We start from the raw sequence: 6360 nt of genomic DNA on the forward strand, positions 1-6360 counted from the left end.
TCAGTCACACTGTTCTGTATACGACCACTGGTACTTCCAGTAAAGTACTGCACGGTTGTAGCAAATGGTTTTGTTGGAGACATCGGCAAATACGTGAGTAAAATATTGTCCTAACTAATGGATGAAGCAATTCTAAAAGGAGCCATAGCATAACAAAGAATGTATTTTTAAGGATTTTATCATTATATTTGGCTGCCTCTTGTGTACTAGCAAGGTAGCACAAAAATTTCAGATAGCATTGCTATTATTAGCATGCTTGTTGTCCAGCTTTTATTTATTATCCTCCTTCTGATACTTTGCATGTGTAAAGTATTTTTAAATTCTGCAAGTGACTTAGATTCATCATGTTTTGCGTCGGTCGTATTCTCATCCAAGAAAAAAAAATTGCAATAAACCTCAATCCTGAGTTTCTTCATTTTTAAAAAAGAGATTTCTGGGAGATTTGACTTCAAAGCAACACATGTAAAATAAAGTCAAAAGTCTGGAAACAAATTCATTTCAGTGAATTTAACACCTATTGGAAATTTAATCTCCTGAAGTTCCACCTTTAAGTCCTCAAAGTTATCACTGAAGTACACACAGGGTGAATGTAGTTTTAATGTGCGTCCCACATAATAACAACAATAATAACAAGAAAAGCACTCAGAGAGCAGCACTCCGCCAAGGATGCTCAGTTGTTTCTGATGGATAAGTCCTGACAAGTCCACAGAGGTAGTGTTCACAAGTTGTCATGGTAACAGTGACGCTGTGCCGCTATCTCACAATGATACAAAAACAAATCCATGGATCCACACTATAAGCTCCATCACTGCCAGAATCTGATCACTTGGTCCTTGTGTCATTTCTGACTTTCCCTGAAAATTTCATCCAAATCTGTTAGTTTGTTTTTGAGTGATGTTGCTGACAGACAGACAGACAGACAGACAGACACCAATCATCACATAACTCTGCTGTGTTCCCTGGTAAAATAAAAATGCAAGTCAACAGAACTTTGTTGGTTCGTCAGCAATCACAGGTTAAAATTCATTTCTAAGATTCAGTTTCTAGAACTGACCCTCATGTATTAAGAGACTAGCTTGACTTGGTTTTTGGTTTTTAGTCCAAATTCTGATGATTTCACCAAGTGTTTGCTCATGAGGGAACTGTCAGGTTTCCAGAGACTACTGGTGGTCGTTATTTATGCCAGAGAATTTCAGTTTCAGTTTCTGCAGCTCAGGAACCACACACAGATCAACAGTCGTAAAGCTATAATGAAATCCACTGTTTGATGCATGTGCATTTTTTCACATCAGAACAGCAGTCTTGGACTTCATGTAGCATCAGATTTCCTCTAACAAATGGAAACCATCAGTTTAAAAGCCTCTGAGTTGAATGTTGTCGTGTCAATGGATCACCACCTACACCACCATTCAAATGTTTGGGATCACTTAGAAATGTCCTCATTTTTTTAAAAGTAAAGCAATTATTTTTTCAGTGAAGGTAACATCAAATGAATGATAAATCCAGTGTAGACATAGTTAGTGTGATAAATGAACACAGTATGAAGAGGATGGAAAACATTTGAAGGTTGCATATTCAGAATGTTGGGGTCACTTAGAAATGTCTTTATTGTTGAAAGAAAAGCATTATTTTTCAAAGAAGGTAACATCAAATGAATGATAAATCCAGTGTAGACATTGTTAATGTAGTAAATGACTATTCTATCTGTAAACAGCTGATTTTTAATGGAATATCTCCATAGGGGTACAGAGGAACATTTCCAGCAACCATCACTCCTGTGTTCTAATGCTACATTGTGTTAGCTAATGCTGTTGAAAGGCTCATTGATGATTAGAAAACCCTTGTGCAGTTATGTTAGCACATGGATAAAAGTGTGAGTTTTCATGGAAAACATTAAATTGCCTGGATGAGTCCAAATTTTTGACCGGTGGTGTATATTTAGCTGCTTCACTGTACAATAAGTGATAAGGACAACAGCATGCCAGACTGTAGCCTAAACTCTTAAAAATTAGCCTTGATTCAGAATCTCATCACTGTTAGACTAACTAGAAACTGGTTGAAATCGACTTAAGAGGTTTATTTATGTTTGTTGCTGTGAAGCTCTTAGATTCATTCTGAAGTAAAGTCGGTTAAACTTCCTTTGAAACAGATGGCGATTCAGACTTCTCTTGACTCTTAAACACCAACAGTACAGAGGATTGCAACTGAGCTATGACCACGATGTGCTCGTTTTTGTTGCAGTAGATTTCAGATGTTGTTATGTCAGGTTCTCATGGCATGACCTGAGTATTACAGATAAAACGTGGAACTTGATTTAGACTGTAAAGACTTTCTGGACTGAGCCTGGACAATAAAACAATGGTTTTACACGACCAGTCAAAAGTTTGGGCTCAGTCAATTTCATGTTCTCCATGAAAACTCACTTTTATTCATGTGCTAACATAACTGCACAAGGGTTTTCTAATCATCAATGAGCCTTTCAACACCATTAGCTAACACAATGTAGCATTAGAACACAGGAGTGATGGTTGCTGGAAATGTTCCTCCAGTCATCTGTGGCTGCTGTGCAGGTCTCCTGAGGTGTGCTAGTCTGCAGCCACCTCCGTCTCCTTTTGCCTCCATCCACGGCTGCAGTTCCTGGTGGACGCTCTATGAGTCTATTTGTGTTTTTCTCATTGTCGTAATGATCAACTATGTACTTTGATAAATAGGTAGAAATGGTTAAATTCAAAATAAGGTAGTTAAATTCAGATGGAACCTTTTCCCTCCTGGCCTTAATTAAAAATGCATCATAATTAAAGAAAGTAGTCACTAATATTGATTGATCTAATTTTTTTTATCTTGAGAAACGTATCTGCTTCTGATACATCACCTAGCCCTTTGCTGAACTGACTGTAAGTGGACATAACTGTTAGTGAAACACACAAAGCTTTGAATAAGACCAGTCAAAGGTCATCTGCTAAAACTCAAATTGTCCACGTTGCTCCGAAATTCCAAGAAAACACTGTAATCTGAGTAAGATGACCCTTCAATTTTTCTATTCGTATTCTTAAATGTCCTGACAAAAAGACATGTGGGAGAAAAGAATGAATATTTCATAGACTTCTGTCATACTATAACATTTATGCATTGAGTATGTGCAGCTTCTGTGCAGAGAACACCAGCATCGGCCATCAGACTCCTGCGTGGGTTCCTTGCCGTGTCACATGTTCCAGTGTGCTCTGGGCGAATCTGAGGAAGGCTGCTGGATTGTGCCGGTGTGTGTCGGCGGGGAGTCCTGGCGCCACTCTGTCCGCCCAACGCCACGTCGCCTCCTCAGGCTCTTTTATTTTGCCTTTATTCTGTGCAAGGAATGAGCCAAAAACCCTGGAGGGCCAAAAAACTCAGAGAGAGAGGGAGGAAAAGAAAGAGTGAGAGTAAAGAACTGACGAGTAGAAATCAGGGATAATAAGAGAAAGGCAAGGAGAGACGAGAGAGAAAGAGATGTAATTTAAAACTTGGAATTAGTGTGACGCAAATTGGGGTTACATGTCAGCGGAGCAGCAACATGGCCGTCAGGGACGCCTTTTATATTCCTGCTGTTTACAGAGAGTTCCTGAGCTCTTTTTGTGCAAACCATGTTACATAAAGCAATGCAACATGAGACAGGAACACACAGAATACATACTCACACACCTTAGATTGAGCTGGTCAGATGCAGGACAAAGTGAATTCAAATTTCAATCCAAGTTACATGTAGCAAGTTGTGTCATGTTCCCCAACTTAATGTGCATATGTGTGTGACTTCTGGTGTTTTTGTGACTTTAAAGGAGAACTGTACCAGTTTCTATTTCTAAGCAGTCTTTAAGCCACAGTCTTGAAGCTACTTAAACTAGTTCATATAACGTGCTACAAAAACACTGGGAGGCAAAAGAGTTTGCAAAAGGTAACACAGACAGATGTGACAGAGAACCAGCCAGATGCAAGGAGTCACACAAAAACTAGTAAAGTTTCAGAGTAAAGACACTTTCAGATAGCCTAGCCGTGCAAGACAACCCACGGCAACAAATTTAATTCTCTGCCAGGGTGGGTCTACCCTCCATAAGGCTCGAGGCTGGATTCTCCTAAAACTGGCCGGACCAATCACCATGAAGTGTAGAGTCAGAAGGTGGGCGTAACTAAGTGACGACAGAGGCGCGACGATTCTAACAGAAACAACCAGCGCACAATAAACAGTTATCTTTCGACTCGGCTTTGGCCACAGCCCTTAAAGATTTGAAGCTAAAATTCAACTTGAAAGATAAACTAGAAAAGCACTCGGAGAGCGCATACCTCCGCCATCCCGTTTGTCTGTCTGTCCGTCTGTCTGTGTGTGTGTGTGTCTGTCTGTCTGTCTGTCTGTTTGTCTGTTAACAGCATAACTCAAAAAGTCATGGACGGCCTTGCGGCCGCCTGGCCACCAGGTGGCCATTTCTCAATTGTCCTTCGACCTTCAAAAAATTCCTGGATCCAGACAGTGATTCGGATCACCTCCAAAATCTAATCGATTCTTACTCGTGCTCTTCCGGACATCCTGTAAAAATTTGGTGAAAATCTGTCCATGACTTTTTGAGTTATGCTGTTAACAGACAAACAGACAGACAGACAGACACACACACACACAGACAGACGGACAGACAGACAAGCAAACTCCGGTGATTACATAACCTCCTGGTGGAGGTAACAAAGGACGGCACTTAAGTGTTTCATTGAGAAGAAAGATGTATTTGGACTTATGCCGACAGGATATGGCAAATCCTTAATATACCAGTTGGCTCCGCGGCTCCGCTGGTTGGGAAGCTAATGGGACTTAGCCGCAATCCGCCAGTGCTCTCGGAACTACGTCAGCCTATTCGTTGTGCTGATTGGTTGTATACCTACCCAGTTGCTGCAGAGTGATTTGATAGACAACTTTTTAGCCCGCCTCCCTCCCTGTCGAGCTTCCCTAGACCCTTGTGCCTTCAGAAACATGGGTATAGCAGGGCTTGGCTAACTTTCAGAGCCTCATGTGGAGAATTAAAAAAGAGCTTCAAACCAAGGCTACTTTCTCATCTCTGTACATCTGGTCAATCACTCTATTAATTTATTCCCATCTAAAAAGTGAAGCCAATGCAGAAGTGTCTTAAACCTGCATCCAACAGCCAGCAGGGGGCGACTGCTCTGGTTGCCAAAAGAAATCAGATCATTCTGACCTCTATGAGAAAATGACCCAACTTCTCCTTCGATCTGTTTCCTCAGTAAACATTTTCCTAATGAGTTTATGTCTTCAATCACAAGTTTCAAGACTTTTTAAATACATTATGATGTTTTAAACTACTGTCCCATTTACCGTAAAAAAAAAGACAGAAAAGCAGGGCGTGTTTAAAGGCAGGGCTACCTTCTAATTGACAGTTCACTACTATACTGGCACGCACAGGTCCACCATTATGTCTGGATGTAGAAGACAGTCCACAAACGATGGGTGACATCATGGTCTCCATGTCCATCCTTTCTTTACGGTCCATGCGACTGACTCTCTTTAAGGCGGTATGAGACGGACATTAGCATTCCAACGCTGCCCCATTGATGCAGCAGATGTGCAAACATAGAAGGCACCGGCAAAACAAACTAAGGGTGTCTAGGAAGTAAAGCTATACCTCAAATTAGGTTGCAACACAATACAGTGTCCTCTGGCATTATAGCCAATCATGCTGTGTGATATTTAGCACCTATGATGAGGAAGAGTCCCATCTAAATATAGAGCACATTTAAACAGAACTTACAGAAAATCTGAGAATGAAACAATGCTATTGCTATTTTTACACAACCATTCCAAAGTTTGGGACCATTTAGAAATGTCTTTATTTTTAAAAGAAAAGCAGTTTTTTTTCAATGAAGATAATTTTAAATTACTCAGAAATACTGTCTAGACATTGAAAACATCAAACTGGGTAACCCTAGACTTTGAACAGTAGTGTATGTGAAGTGGATCAGTGGAAACAAACATTTGTTGGAGCTTTTTCACCAAATAAATGCCATCAGATCATTGCAGAAGAGTGCTCCATTCAAAGCTGGTGTCTGTACTTAAAGATGTTCTCTTTTATGGGAAACTTTAAATCTTAATACAACTACAACAAATGACTAATATAAAAATTCACCGCCCATACAGTCACCATTAACATGTTTATTTCTGTTGTAAACGTGAACATTTGGGGGCATTTGAGGAACTGTTGTTGGTACTGTTGTGTTTTTGGTACCTCATTTTTCAGCCCAGCAGGTTGCTGCTTGGTCAAAGTACAAACAATGGAATGTAAATCATGGAAAATATGATGCAAATATGACTCTTAATGTTTTAATGACTTC

This window comes from Acanthochromis polyacanthus, chromosome 3, assembly GCF_021347895.1.
Source record: "Acanthochromis polyacanthus isolate Apoly-LR-REF ecotype Palm Island chromosome 3, KAUST_Apoly_ChrSc, whole genome shotgun sequence".
NCBI lineage: Eukaryota > Metazoa > Chordata > Actinopteri > Pomacentridae > Acanthochromis > Acanthochromis polyacanthus.